The sequence below is a fragment of the Rutidosis leptorrhynchoides genome, chromosome 6, assembly GCF_046630445.1.
Source record: "Rutidosis leptorrhynchoides isolate AG116_Rl617_1_P2 chromosome 6, CSIRO_AGI_Rlap_v1, whole genome shotgun sequence".
Taxonomy (NCBI): Eukaryota; Viridiplantae; Streptophyta; class Magnoliopsida; order Asterales; family Asteraceae; genus Rutidosis; species Rutidosis leptorrhynchoides.
In genome coordinates this window covers 58,132,565-58,148,663 of record NC_092338.1, presented here as the reverse complement: position 1 = coordinate 58,148,663, position 16,099 = coordinate 58,132,565, and positions in this window count along the sequence as shown.

Genomic DNA, 16,099 nt, shown 5'->3' with positions numbered 1-16,099 from the left:
GTAATATATCATATGTAACTACCACCTAAAGTATAATTGTTATATTATTATCACTATTTACATTACTAATAATCGTATCATTAATATTATTATATAAAGTATATACATATATATGAAATTTGATATACATATAAAATATTATTATTATTATCAGTATCATTATTATTATTAATAACATTAGTATAATTAGTATTATTGTTAATAACATTATTATTGTTATATAGTTCATAATAATAATTATTAGTATTATTAGTAATGATATTATTACTATTACAATTAAATTTGTATTACTATTATTTATAAATATTAAAAAGTATTATTATTGTAATTGTGAATTATTAGAAAATAATACAATTTATTATTTTTATCCTTTATAATATAAGTATTTTTTTTGTGTTTCTATTTTTATTAATCTGTATTAATTTAATTATTATTAATTGGTATTATTATTAATATACTTAATAATCATTAATAATAATTATAAAAAATATATATATATATATATATATTATAAACTTAGTAAAGAAATCACAGGATCCATTAAGTGTAACTTTCACACTTTATCTAATTTAATCTCTTGTCTTGATCATAAAAATCGGATACCATCACAGTATAATAACAAAATTTGTTAGCTGTCCTAATCTCCTTTTAAGTTTTTTATTTATTTTTGATACCTGCTTGATATCTCCTTGTCATCTCTATCTGCCATAAAATAATTCGATGCTTTATAGTTGCTAGGTAATACAAATCAACTTCACTTTATCATTTGTCAAACACCATTACCAGTTACAGCCTTTATTTATTTAAATTTAAATAGAAAACAGGAAGAACACCTAGTCTGCTCTGTTGTGTACATTTTAATTGATTCGTCAAATTTTTAACAGTTTTAAAAATCTATTAATGTAGTTATCTTAGAAATTTATTGTTGAAACTATCTGGAAAGTTTCAGCATCTAATTTCTATTAACGATTCCGAATTTAAGAAGTCAAAATTTTAGTTTTAAAAGTCAACAGATTTGATCATCAAGAAATTCGATTTCATGATGATGTTTCTGTTGTAATTGAGACTTCATAAAGTTTCCAGAGACGTTTTACCATATATTTCATGTTGAAAGTTTCGTCTAAATCGTCCGTAATTTCAAAATCAATATATTTTTTTTTTGAACAGTCGACGAGCAGCAGGGGGGTTGTTTCATTTTTTTTTATTTTTTTTAAATCAAGAATGCATCTTATTGTTACCTGATGGTTTAAGAGTCTTAAATAAAATTATAGATTCATTATTTTTGATTTTAAAGATCTCTGGTTCGATTTTGGTTCATGGAAGAAGAAGAAGAACATAATTTCATTTTGGGTTTAATTAAAACAGAATCCGTTTTAAAATAGAAAATTCGAAGCAGCAGAGTGGTTGGGAGGTTGTGTCGGGTTTCGAGAGGTCGCGGGTTCGAGTCCCGGCCTGGACGGTTTACTAACTTTTTATCCTTTAAAGGTAGTTTTTTCTTTGTTATTATTATTATTATTATTATTATTATTATCATTACATTACTATTATTATTATTGTTATATCTACTATGATTGTTATTGTTAAGTATTATTAGTTGTTGTTATTAATTCAAGCATTATTATTATCATATAGGATTTCTAATGTTGCTGTCAATATAAATGCTATCATTTAAAAATGTAACTTTATTATTTTAAACTACTAGTATAAATATTATTATAATTAGGATTATCATTATTATCATTACTATAAAAATAACGCAAACTTATTTATTTATCATTAATATTAGTATTAGTACCCTTTTTATAATTATTAGTATTATTATGAACACGGCCACTAATAATTACTATTAAAACCATAATTATTATTAAAATTACTAATATCGTTACAAATACTATTTTTTATCATTTTATCAACTATATTAAAATTATCATTTTTATTATCATTACTAACTGTATTATTAGTATTACTATTTATATTATAAGTATTACTAAAATTATCATGATATTAAAACTATCCTTCTATAAAAAAAATTAAAATTTATTTTTATTATCATTGTTAATTTTATAACAAGTGAATAATATACATGTGAGAATATATTTATATTACATATAAGTATGTATTAATAATATTATCAAATTTTATATAAATATTCATATATAATAAATTAGGTGTTCTTAACATAATATTAATCAGATAAATATATACATAATTTATAATTTAAGGATATAATATATATATTTGTTCGATTACGAATATACGTTTTAATATATATACAAATGACATAGGTTCGTGAATCCGAGGCCAACCCTGCATTATTCAGTTGTTCAATATAGTCATATGTATTTTTACTACAAAATACATTAGGTGAGTTTCATTTGCTCCCTTTTTACTCATTACATTTTGGGCTGAGAATACATGCAAATGCTTTATTAACTGTTTTACAATATTTATATGCATGAGTTTCATTAATCCCTTTTTAAATGCTTTTGCAATAAATATTTTTGGGACTGAGAATACATGCGCTGTTTTTATAACTGTTTTACGAAATAGACACAAGTAATTGAAACTACATTATATGGTTGAATGATCGAAATCGAATATGCCCCTTTTTATTAAGTCTGGTAATCTAAGAATTAGGGAACAGACACCCTAATTGACGCGAACTCTAAAGATAGATCTATCGGGCCCAACAAGCCCCATCCAAAGTACCGGATGCTTTAGTACTTCGAAATTTATATCATATCCGAAGGAGGATCCCGGAATGATGGGGATATTCTTATATGTATATTGTGAATGTCGGTTACCAGGTGTTCAATCCATATGAATGATATTTTTGTCTCTATGCATGGGACGTATGCTTATGATAAATGGAAATATGAAATCTTGTGGTCTATTAAAATGAAGAAAATGATTATTTATGTTAAACTAATGAACTCACCAACCTTTTGGTTGACACTTGAAAGCATGTTTATTCTCAGGTATGAAAGAAATCTTCCGCTGTGTATTAGCTCATATTAGAGGCATTACTTGGAGTCATTCATGACATATTTCAAAAGACGTTGCATTCGAGTCATTGAAGTTCATTATAGATTATTAAGTAAATGACGGATTAAGTCATTTATAGTTTAGATATATTATGAAATGGTATGCATGCCGTCAACTTTTGATGTAATGAAAGTTTGTCTTTTAAAAACGAATGCAATGTTTGTAAAATGTATCATATAGAGGTCAAGTACCTCGCAATGTAACCAAATGTAATGTATTCGTCCGGATGGATTAGGACGGGTCCTTTCATATTGTATATTATGTAATCTTGAGATACCATAGACACGTATACAATATTTCGACCTATCATGTCGACACATCTATATATATTTTGGAACAACCATAGACACTCTATATGTGAATGTTGGAGTTAGCTATACAGGGTTGAGGTTGATTCCAAAATATATATAGTTTGAGTTGTGATCAATACTGAGATACGTATACACTGGGTCATGGATTGATTCAAGATAATATTTATCGATTTATTTCTGTACATCTAACTGTGGACAACTAGTTGTAGGTTACTAACGAGGACAGCTGACTTAATAAACCTAAAACATCAAAATATATTAAAAGTGTTGTAAATATATTTTGAACATACTTTGATATATATGTATATATTGTTATAGGTTCGTGAATCAACCAGTGGCCAAGTCTTACTTCCCGACGAAGTAAAAATCTGTGAAAGTGAGTTATAGTCCCACTTTTAAAATCTAATATTTTTGGGATGAGAATACATGCAGGTTTTATAAATGATTTACAAAATAGACACAAGTACGTGAAACTACATTCTATGGTTGAATTATCGAAATCGAATATGCCCCTTTTTATTAAGTCTGGTAATCTAAGAATTAGGGAACAGACACCCTAATTGATGCGAATCCTAAAGATAGATCTATTGGGCCTAACAAACCCCATCCAAAGTACCGGATGCTTTAGTACTTCGAAATTTATATCATATCCGAAGGGTGTCCCGGAATGATGGGGATATTCTTATATATGCATCTTGTTAATGTCGATTACCAGGTGTTCACCATATGAATGACTTTTATCTCTATGTATGGGATGTGTATTGAAATATGAAATCTTGTGGTCTATTGTTACGATTTGATATATATTGGTTAAACCTATAACTCACCAACATTTTTGTTGACGTTTAAAGCATGTTTATTCTCAGCTGAATACTAAGAGCTTCCGCTGTTGCATACTAAAATAAGGACAAGATTTGGAGTCCATGTTTGTATGATATTGTGTAAAACCTGCATTCAAGAAACTGATTTCGATGTAACATATTTGTATTGTAAACAATTATGTAATGGTCGTGTGTAAACAGGATATTTTAGATTATCATTATTTGATAATCTACGTAAAGCTTTTTAAACCTTTATTTATGAAATAAAGGTTATGGTTTGTTTTAAAAATGAATGCAGTCTTTGAAAAACGTCTCATATAGAGGTCAAAACCTCGCAACAAAATCAATTAATATGGAACGTTTTTAATCAATAAGAACGGGACATTTCAATTTAGACCTTCCGTCGCAATGATAAAAAGAAATGGTGATAGATAACTCTTTGACAGACGCCTCTTTCAATGTTAAATTCACTTATTGGAGAGCCGTTGACAAGGACCAAGACAGACGTCGATCTAAGACACGCGTGAACCCATTTTCTCCATCGTTCTCCAAAATCCATTCTCTTCATAATATCCAAAACAAATTTCCAACTTAGGCTATCAAATGGCTTTTCAAAATCAACTTTGAACACTATACTTTTCATTCGGTTTTTGGTGAGATATTCAATCGCCTCATTTGTGAGTGCACCATCAAGGATATATATACCTTTTAAAAAGGCATTTTGCTCGGTACCGATGAGATTTGGGATAACCTTTCTAAGCCGGATCGAGAGTATTTTCGTGAGGATTTTATAATAACTCCCTATTAGAATTATTGGTTGAAAGTCGTTTAAGCCTAAGGATCCGTCTTTTTTGGTATAAGTGTGATGAAGGAAGCATTGAAACCTTTTGACATTTTGCATTTATCCCAAAACCAGTTAAGTGAACCTAGAAGGTAGTCTTTAATCACATTCCAATGAATCTTGGGTCCCGGATGTTGCGTTTCGAAAGTCTTCTTTTTACTAACGAGTGAAAATACTTGGTGTTCTCATCCCCCTCGAGAGTCCATTTGACACGCGATTTTTACTTTGTCATATTCGCCTTCACTTTTTCTTCTCCTAACCATTTCCTTCGTACATTTAGCCACGTTTCCCTTTCTTCATTTGTGAGATCTCTGCCCTCCACTACTAAATTCTAATGATTTGCAGCATTATTTAATGATACGCATATCCGCAAGGTTGTGCGGATGCGCATCCAAGGCATTAAATCACACAAAAAGGCATACGTTATGGGTATAGTCGCACGCTATGCGCCTATACCATCTGATGTGAGTTTCGTATACTTGCATAAGGGTCCGGTACATTCTAGAAGAGTGTACGGTATAATCAAGTCGGATTCTCTTCCTTAAATAACGAAAGTTAGTTAAGGATGAGATTGCATTTAATTAGGGAAAAGATTCTACCGAAACCCTAATTCGTGAGCCTATAAATACATAGCTCATAAACCCTAAATACATAGACGTTCACTTGTTTACTCATACGTAAACTATAGCATACAAATCTCTATCGTACGAACAAAGCTTCTTACGATCTCTAAAGACTTTCAGGTATGTATTGAACTATAAAACCTTCATGTCTTTGGGCCACTCAACCTCGTATGCTAGGTTGTTGGTGGACTCTCAAATCGGACACCCTGCCGGAATCGAAACGATACCGATGTGGGTTATCCACGACTAAGCGTCGGAGGTTCGAATATTGTTAGTCCTTAAACCCATTTTATGCACTCAAGCGTAGGTTCACCTTGACCCCGTGAAAATATGCTTGATCATTATTTAACTCGTATATTTCCAAATCAATTTTTCCAAAGGGGTTGTGACTCCATTCTTTTAAGGCAAGCTTAACATTCTTCAATTTATTACGAAATACACAATCTAGTCTTCTACCTTCCACACTAACATTCCATGCATCTTTTACAACTTGATCCGCACCATCAGCCACTAACATTCCATGCATCTTTTACAACTTGATCTGCACCATCAGCCTCTAACCACTCATCGAATATTTTCGTCGGTTTCAGCCCGAAATCAATTACTCTATCTCTTAAAACAATAGGGCAGTGATCCAAAAATTTTTGATCTAGTGCTAGAGTCGAGAGATCTCCCCAATTAAGACTGAATTTTTCGGAGATTAAAAACCTATTGAGTTAGCTAAATGTGATTCCATTATCGCATACTCGTGTGAAGCGTTTACCCCCCAATGTAACTTCTGTAGCGACCCGAAAAAATCGTCATTGACGGCGCCGTCTACTTAGGTCCCGTTACGTGGTCATAAGTCTTTAAAATAACGTTTGATCAAAAATATGTCGCATTCATTTCAAATGTAAAGATTGTTTCAAGTTTACAAGAATAGTTCAACCACAAGTTATGTTACAATGTTATAAGTACAAATGAAACCTATGCGACACATTTTAAAATAAAGTCAAAAGACGCTCCATGTATGCATATATACTCGACATCCAATGCAAGTATCAAAATAATGAGTGGAAGCATGTATCACATATCGTTCAAAGACTTGAGAAAAACATAGAAATTTGTCAACGAACACGTTGGTGAGATCATAGGTTTAAGTAAGTAAGTAAGTACAAATGAACCACAAGATTTATAACACTGAAATAATAGTAAACCATTCCAAAAATTGTTATCACGAGCACCCAATTATCAAGGCTTAACTTTCCTTCCATAGAACCCCATCACAATAGTGTTAGAACATACACTGTTTCTCGAAAATATATTTCATCCGAAAGTAACGGTAGCGAACCGTGCGAATGAGGGTTTGTCAAACCCATATGGTCATACAACATAAGTTCTCGCTTACACCCGGCAAGTGTAACTAATGATAATCGAATTGAGGATTTTGTTCTAACTCATATGTAGAATGTTTGTTTTCATACTTTTGTTCACTTTGTAAAATGAAACGTTTATGTTTTCTCATCCCAAATGTAAGTTTAAAAGAGTAAAAGTGGGACTATGATCTCACCTTGAGTGCACGAGTAATAAAGTACTTCACAAGTAAACGTGTACAAGGAAAATTGCTAGTCTTGACCTAAACAAGTAGGTTGTATCAATAACGGTAAATACGATGGGTCAAAGTTGTTCAATTAGTCCTATGGCTCGTTTCGACTCGATTACATATAGCATGTGAATCACGTTGCCAAGTTTCATGCATGATTCAAATATAAAAGTATATTAGGATGATTGCATATGTATTTGGTTAAGTTTAAACAAAAGTCAACTTTGGTCAAGTTAAAGTCAACAAAAAAGTCAACACATTCGGGTCGAGTCCCGAACTATTTTTCTGAGGTTTTTAATCATATATAAGCATGTTAGAACAAGTTACATGTGAATCGAAGGTGCGTAGCATAGTTAGAAATAAACGGTAAATGACCAAGTGGATCAGTCCCTGCTAGTTCATTTAGACGGCGTCCAGATGTGAAAGGCTGGACGGTGTCTAGATGGTTGGACGGCGTCCAAATCAGTATACAGATCCTGCTTGCAGAATTTACACAAGTGCACGAACCAAAACTCAAACAAACATAATTTATGATCCGCAAATAATCAAAACATGTATCTTATATCGTTGGAAAGGTATTTTGATAAGGAAAACAACTAAACACATTTCATCAATCAATTTAACATTTACAACAACCAAAACCGCATTAAATTTTCACCATTTATTACACTCAAGTTCATTAAATGCGTTTCATGATTCGGGCAATCAATTTACATGTATGATATGCCATTTCGAAGGTAATTGAACACACATTGCAACTAAACACTTAACAACAACATTTCATAGCATTTAATGCATCAAAAATCACATTCAAGGCTACCAAACCCTAACTAACAATCCATAAATCTTTAATCATGTTAATGAAGTTTCCTTAATCAACCTACACATCAAAATGAAGCTAGTGATGCTAGTAGCACATTTAATACATGCACTTTTAACATCTAACAACATTTAAGCAACCAAATCACAAGATCAAACACACCAAATTTCAAGTTCATGCTAGTTACACTAAAACACAAGATCGAGCATACAAATCATATATTCATGTTAGACTTGAGCCATAGACACTAATTAACACTTTTATAAGTTAAAATCATCAAGAACACAAAATCTAGTGTTTTTAGAAAGTTACCCAAATGCGATGAAATCGGTATGGAATCGAAGAGGAAGATGCAAGGATTCCAAATATGTAATTTGTTTTGATGTTTGATTGCTAACTTGAAAATGGATGATGAATCTTTGAATTGGAGTTTGGGAGAAAAGTTGAAGTATTAGAGAAAAGAGGAGGTGAAATGAATGGATGAGAGGTCATGGTTGACTAGTTGACCTAGTCAAGACTATGACCTCTTGGCAAGTTTAGTCCCTCAAGTTTAAAAGCGGGTGCGTGAATTACCTAAACGAAATATTTTAAAACGCGTATTAACGGAAGATGTTATAATTATATAACGGACTTTAAAACAGTAACGGAAGGTTAATGGAAAAAGGCGAGATATTACATTACCTACTCCTTAAAAGAAATTTCGTCCCGAAATTTAAGTAGGCGTAGTAGTCGTTGTTTCTTCCTCGAGATCTTGCGTTTCCGAATTCACGAATAAATGAGGGTATTTCCTTTTCATTTGATCTTTCCTTTCCCAAGTAAACTCGGGTCCCCATTTTGGCATTCCAACGGACCTTAACGATAGGGATTCTACTTTGTTTTAGCGTCTTGAGGGAGGTGTCCACAATTTCAACCGGTTCCTCCACAAAATGAAGTTTGTCATCAATAGTAAGCTCTTCGAGAGGAATGACGAGTTCGGATTCGGCTAAACACTTCTTCAAATTCGATACATGGAAAGTAGGATGAACGGAGCTCAGTTGAGGCGGAAGATCTAAACGATAAGCAACGGTTCCAACACGCTCCAAGATTTTGAAAGGACCAATATACCGCGGATTTAGTTTCCCGCGTTTCCCAAAATGGATTACACCTTTCCAGGGCGCGACTTTTAACATTACGCGGTCACTGACTTGGAATTCGAGGTCGTTGCGTCTTTTGTCGGTATAACTCTTTTGACGACTACGGGCCGTCCGGAGCCTATCTCGGATTTGAACGATCTTCTCGGTTGTTTCATGAATGAGTTCGGGTCCGGTGATTTGTGTGTCGCCTACTTCGGCCCAACAAATAGGAGAGCGACATTTTCGGCCATACAAAGCTTCGAAAGGTGTGATGTTGATACTCGCGTGGTAACTATTGTTGTAAGAGAATTCGGAGAGAGGCAAGTGCTTGTCCCAAGCTTTTCTGAAATCGACAACACAAGCTCGTAGCATGTCTTTCAAGGTTTGAATTGTGCATTTTCTTTGTACGTCGATTTGTGGATGATATGCGGTGCTCATGTCTAAACACGTTCCCAACTCTTCTTGTAAAGTACGCCAAAATCTAGAAACAAAACGGCCATCTCGGTCGAAAATAATCGATAAATCACACTGTGACGGGCTACGATCTCTTTAATGTAAAGTTGTGCAAGTTTTTCCATGTTGTCGGTTTCCTTCATGGCTAGGAAGTGCGCGAATTTGATAAGACGGTCAACAATAACCCAAATAGTATCATAACCGCCCACTTTCTTTGGTAGCTTGGTGATAAAATCCATCGTTATCCTTTCCCACTTCCATTACGGGATTTCGGGTTGTTGAAGTAGTCCGGACGGTCTTTGATGTTCGGCTTTGACTTTGGAGCAAGTTAGGCACTTTCAAACATAAGTAGCAACGTCCTTTTTAATGTTCGGCCACCAATATTGTTCCTTAAGGTCGTGGTACATCTTATTGGCACCGGGGTGAATCGAATACCTTGACTTATGGGCTTCGTCTAGGATAAGGCTTCGCAAGTCCTCATAACTAGGCACCCAAATTCTTCCGGTGAAATATCAGAGTCCGGTCTCCTTAACTTCGAATCGAGAGGTGAGGACGTTCAAGTGTTCGAGAGAGATATTTTCATCCTTGAGAGTCTCGTCTTGGGCTACACGAATTTGACTATTGAGATTTGTATGGATGGTGATGTTTAAAGCTCGGACACGGAGAGGCACCGCTCTTTCTTTTCGACTTAAGGCATCGACTACTACATTTGCCTTCCCGGGATGGTAACGAAGCTCACAATCATAATCGTTCAAAGTTTCAATCCACCGTCGTTGTCTCATGTTTAGTTGCTTTTGATCGAAGATGTGTTGAAGGCTTTTGTGATCGATGAAGATAGTACTCTTGGTTCCATAAAGATAGTGTCTCTACATTTTAAGTGCAAAGACAACATCTCCGAGTTCGAGATCATGTGTCGTATAGTTCCGTTCATGAATTTTTAATTGTCGAGAGGCATAAGCAATGACTTTCTTTCGTTGCATCAATACACACCCAAAACCATGTTTCGAGGCATCGCAATATACAACAAAATCATCATTGCCTTCGGGAAGTGACAAGATAGGAGCGGTGGTTAGCTTTGTCTTCAAGATTTGAAACGCGGATTCTTGTTCGGTTGCCCAAATGAATTTCTTTCCCTTGTGAGTTAACGCGGTTAGAGTACATGCAACCAAAGAGAAGTTTTCGATGAATCTACGATAGTATCCGGCGAGACCCAAAAATTGACGAATATGAGTAGGAGTAGTAGGAGTTTCCCATTTGCTAATGGCTTCGATTTTTGCGGGATCGACTTTAATACCTTGATCACTTACAACATGACCAAGAAATTGAACTTCCTTCAATCAAAATTCACACTTGGATAATTTGGCATAGAGTCATTCTTGTCTCAAGAGTTCAAGCACAAGTCGAAGATGTTGTTCGTGCTCTTCTTCGCTTTTAGAATAGACCAAAATATCATTGATGAACACGATAATGAATTTGTCGAGGTATGGTTTGCACACGCGATTCATAAGATCCATGAACACCGTCGGTGCATTAGTGAGACCAAATGGCATTACAAGAAATTCATAACTACCATAACGAGTCCGGAAAGCGGTTTTGGAGACATCTTCCCCCTTAACCCTTAATTGATGATAACCCGAGCGGAGATCGATTTTTGAATATACACAAGACCCTTGTAGTTGATCAAAGAGATCGTCGATGCGCGGAAGAGGATATAGGTTCTTAACCGTCAATTTGTTTAGTTCACGATAATCAATGCACATTCGTAGGGATCCATCTTTCTTCTTAACGAACAAAATTGGAGCGCCCCATGGTGAATGGCTAGGTTGGATAAAACCACGGTCAAGTAGTTCTTGGATTTGACTTTGCAATTCTTGCATTTCGGATGGAGCAAGTCTATACGGTGCATGTGCTACGGGTGTGGCTCCTGGAATAAGATCGATTTGAAATTCTACCGGTCGATGAGGTGGAAGACCCAGCAATTCGTCGGGCAATACATCGGAAAAGTCACTAACAATTGGCACATCATCGATATGCTTCTCGTCGATCTCGACTTTCTTAACATGGGTTAGAATCGCGAAACAACCTTTACGAAGGTATTTTTCAACTTTAAGGCACGAGACGAGGTTGAGTCCGGTGCAAATCTTATCGCCATAGACAATCAAGGGTTCCTTCTCGATAGGAATTTGAATCGCTTTAAGATCGCAAAGAATGTGAGATTTCATTTTGGCTAGCCAATCCATACCAATGATTACATCAAAGCTCCCTAGTTCTATAGGTATCAAGTCAATTTCAAACTCTTTATCCATTAAGTTTAACGTACACCCCCGATAAAATTTGTCGGCACTCAATAGTTTCCCGTTGGCCACTTCAATGGTATAAGTAGTATCTAGTGGGAGTGGTGGAGTGCTAAAAGAATGAGTCAAAGTCTTGGATACAAAACTCTTATCGGCACCCGAATCGAATAAACAAGAGACATAAGAATTGTTGAGAAGAAACGTACCCGTGACTAGTTCATTGTCATCTCGGGCTTCCTCGGTGTTAATGTTGAAAGCTCGATCGTGCGTATTGGGTTATCTTTCTTCTTTGGGCATGCATTTCTATAATGACCCGTTTGTCCACATTCATAACAAGTGACCATCTTTGGTGCATTGAGCCCCTTTCGAGCGACGGGGATGGCACTTTTACAATCGTTGGCCTTATGACCAATTCCTTGGCACCGATGGCAAATTAGCTTGCCACATTCACCAAAGTGATGCTTGTTGCATTTGTTGCAAAGAGGTAGGTTTCCGGCATAACTCTTCTTGCCGTCGGAGGTGAAAGATTTCTTGGCAAGGTTGTTGTTGCTTGATTGGGGGACTTCCCATTTTCTTTTGTTGTTACCCGACTTATCCTCGGCTTTAGGTGCCGGTACTACGATTTCATCCACCATTTCTATCAATTTTCGGGCCATATTCAAAGCTCCTTGATGATTAGTGGGTTTGGATGACATTACCCCATGTTTGATGCTCTTTGGAAGACCATCCATGTAAAGTTCAACCCTTAGAGACTCGGGGTTCACAAGGTTTGGGCACATCAAGGCTAGTTCGAAAAATCGTTGATTGTAGGCCTTGAGATCGTTTCCGACCGCTTTTAAAATTCTTAGCTCTTGTTCGAGCCTTCGGGTTTCTTCACGAGGAAAATATTCGACGATCATCTTTTCCCTTAAATCGGCCCAAGAGAGGGCGTGAGCTTCATTGGTACCCACCGATTGTACATAGGTATTCCACCACGTAAGAGCGACGCCGGCAAAAGTGTGATTGGAGTATTTGACCTTGTCTTGGTCCCGACAACCGCTTATGCTAAAGACGGCTTCCGTTTGCTCAAACCATCGGGTGAGCACAACCGGTCCCCCTGTTCCATCGAAAGTGTTAGGTTTGCACCCCATGAAAGCTTTATAGGAGCATCCCTCATTTGAATTACCGGCTCCATTGTTGTTGTTGTTGTTGTTATGGTTGTTGTTATTGTTATTGTTGTTGGATGAATGACCGGCCATGGCCGTAACCACGGTGGTGGCTATCATTCGTTGTAGAGCTTGTTCGGGAGTCTCATGGCGTGGTACACGGTGAGGAGGCATTGTTCCTTCAAAACACAAGAGTATCGTTGATTAGTATTCTCAATAATACTAACCGTGATATGGAATGAGGATAAAGAGAAAATTTTCCTTGACTCGCCTTAAATTCTTTATGTCATAATCTCGGAACGTTCATATGAGTCACCGTAATATAATCCCGGAAATTATATTACCCTAATTCATATGTGCATTAGACATTATTTCACTAAGTCAAGGTGGCGTGTCAATCAAATTAAACAACGTGAGATTAAGATGGAATAAAAGTTAGATGTGAATAGAAGAGTTCGAGTATAAATGCACAAGTAGTCAAGTAATTCCTACTTCAAGTCTATATGCCAGTTGTAGTCTAGACTCACTAATGTACCCTATGACTCGGGGTTGACACCAATGAACTCTAAATCCCTACAACCAACACTCTGATACCATCTGTAGCGACCCGACAAAATCGTCATTGACGGCTTCGTGTACTTAGGTCCCGTTACGTGGTCATAAGTCTTTAAAATAACGTTTGACCAAAAATATGTCGCATTCATTTCAAATGTAAAGATTGTTTCAAGTTTACAAGAATAGTTCAACCACAAGTTATGTTACAATGTTATAAGTACAAATGAAACCTATGCGACACAGTTTAAAATAAAGTCAAAAGACGCTCTATGTATGCATATATACTCGACATCCAATGCAAGTAACAAAATAATGAGCGGAAGCATGTATCACATATCGTTCAAAGACCTGAGAAAAACATAGAAATCTATCAACGAACACGTTGGTGAAATCATAGGTTTAAGTAAGTAAGTAAGTACAAATGAACCACAAGATTTATAACACTGAAATAATAGTAAACCATTCCAAAAATTGTTATCACGAGCACCCAATTATCAAGGCTTAACTTTCCTTCCATAGAACCCCATCACAATAGTGTTAGAACATACACTGTTTCTCAAAAATATATTTCATCCGAAGTAACGGTAGCGAACCATGCGAATGAGGGTTTGTCAAACCCATATGGCCATACAACATAAGTTCTCGCTTACACCCGGCAAGTGTAACTAATGATAATCGAATTGAGGATTTTGTTCTAACTCGTATGTAGAATGTTTGTTTTCATACTTGTGTTCACTTTGTAAAATGAAACGTTTATGTTTTCTCATCCCAAATGTAAGTTTAAAAGAGTAAAAGTGGGACTATGATCTCACCTTGAGTGCACGAGTAATAAAGTACTTCACAAGTAAACGTGTGCAAGGACAATTGCTAGTCTTGACCTAAACAAGTAGGTTGTATCAATAACGGTAAATACGATGGGTCAAAGTTGTTCAATTAGTCCTATGGCTCGTTTCGACTCGATTACATATAGCATGTGAATCACGTTGCCAAGTTTCATGCATGATTTAAATATAAAATCATGTTAGGATGATTGCATAAGTATTTGGTTAAGTTTAAACAAAAGTCAACTTTGGTCAAGTTAAAGTCAACGAAAAAGTCAACACGTTCGGGTCGGGTCCCGGACTATTTTTCTGAGGTTTTTAATCATATATAAGCATATTAGAACAAGTTACATGTGAATCGGAGGTGCGTAGCAGAGTTAGAATTAAACCGTAAATGACCAAGTGGATCAGTCCCTGCTAGTTCATTTGGACGGCGTCCAAAGGTTCTGGACGGCGTCCAGATGTGAAAGGCTGGACGGCGTCCAGATGGTTGGACGAAGTCCAAATCAGTATACATATCCTGCTTGCAGAATTTACACAAGTACACGAACCAAAACTCAAACAAACATAATTTATGATCCGCAAACAATCAAAACATGTATCTTATATCGTTGGAAAGGTATTTTGACAAGGAAAACAACTAAACACATTTCATCAATCAATTTAACATTTACAACAACCAAAACCACATTAAATGTTCACCATTTATTACACTCAAGTTCATTAAATGCGTTTCATGATTCGGGCAACCAATTTACATGTATGATATGCCGTTTCGAAGGTAATTGAACACACATTGCAACTAAACACTTAACAACAATATTTCATAGCATTTAATGCATCAAAAATCACATTCAAGGCTACCAAACCCTAACTAACAATCCATAAATCCTTAATCATGTTAATGAAGTTTCCTTAATCAACCTACACATCAAAATGAAGCTAGTGATGCTAGTAGCGCATTTAATACATGCACTTTTAACATCTAACAACATTTAAGCAACCAAATCACAAGATCAAACACACCAAATTTCAAGTTCATGCTAGTTACACTAAAACACAAGATCGAGCATACAAATCATATATTCATGTTAGACTTGAGCCATAGACACTAATTAACACTTTTATAAGTTAAAATCATCAAGAACACAAAATCTAGTGTTTTTAAAAAGTTACCCAAATGCGATGAAATCGGTATGGAATCGAAGAGGAAGATGCAAGGATTCCAAATATGTAATTTGTTTCGATGTTTGATTGCTAACTTGAAAATGGATGATGAATCTTTGAATTGGAGTTTGAGAGAAAAGTTGAAGTATTAGAGAAAAGAGGAGGTGAAATGAATGGATGAGAGGTCATGGTTGACTAGTTGACCTAGTCAAGACTATGACCTCTTGGCAAGTTTAGTCCCTCAAGTTTAAAAGCGGGTGCGTGAATTACCTAAACGAAATATTTTAAAACGCGTATTAACGGAAGATGTTATAATTATATAACGGACTTTAAAACAGTAACGGAAGGTAAACGGAAAAAGGTGGGATGTTACAACTTCTATCACACATGATTTGTTAATGAACTCATTAAACCAACTTGCCCTTCTTTCCATGAACACACAGTTTCGTCTTTCCGATTGGTCTCGTAGCTCATTGAAATCTCCACATAATACCCAAGCTACATCATAA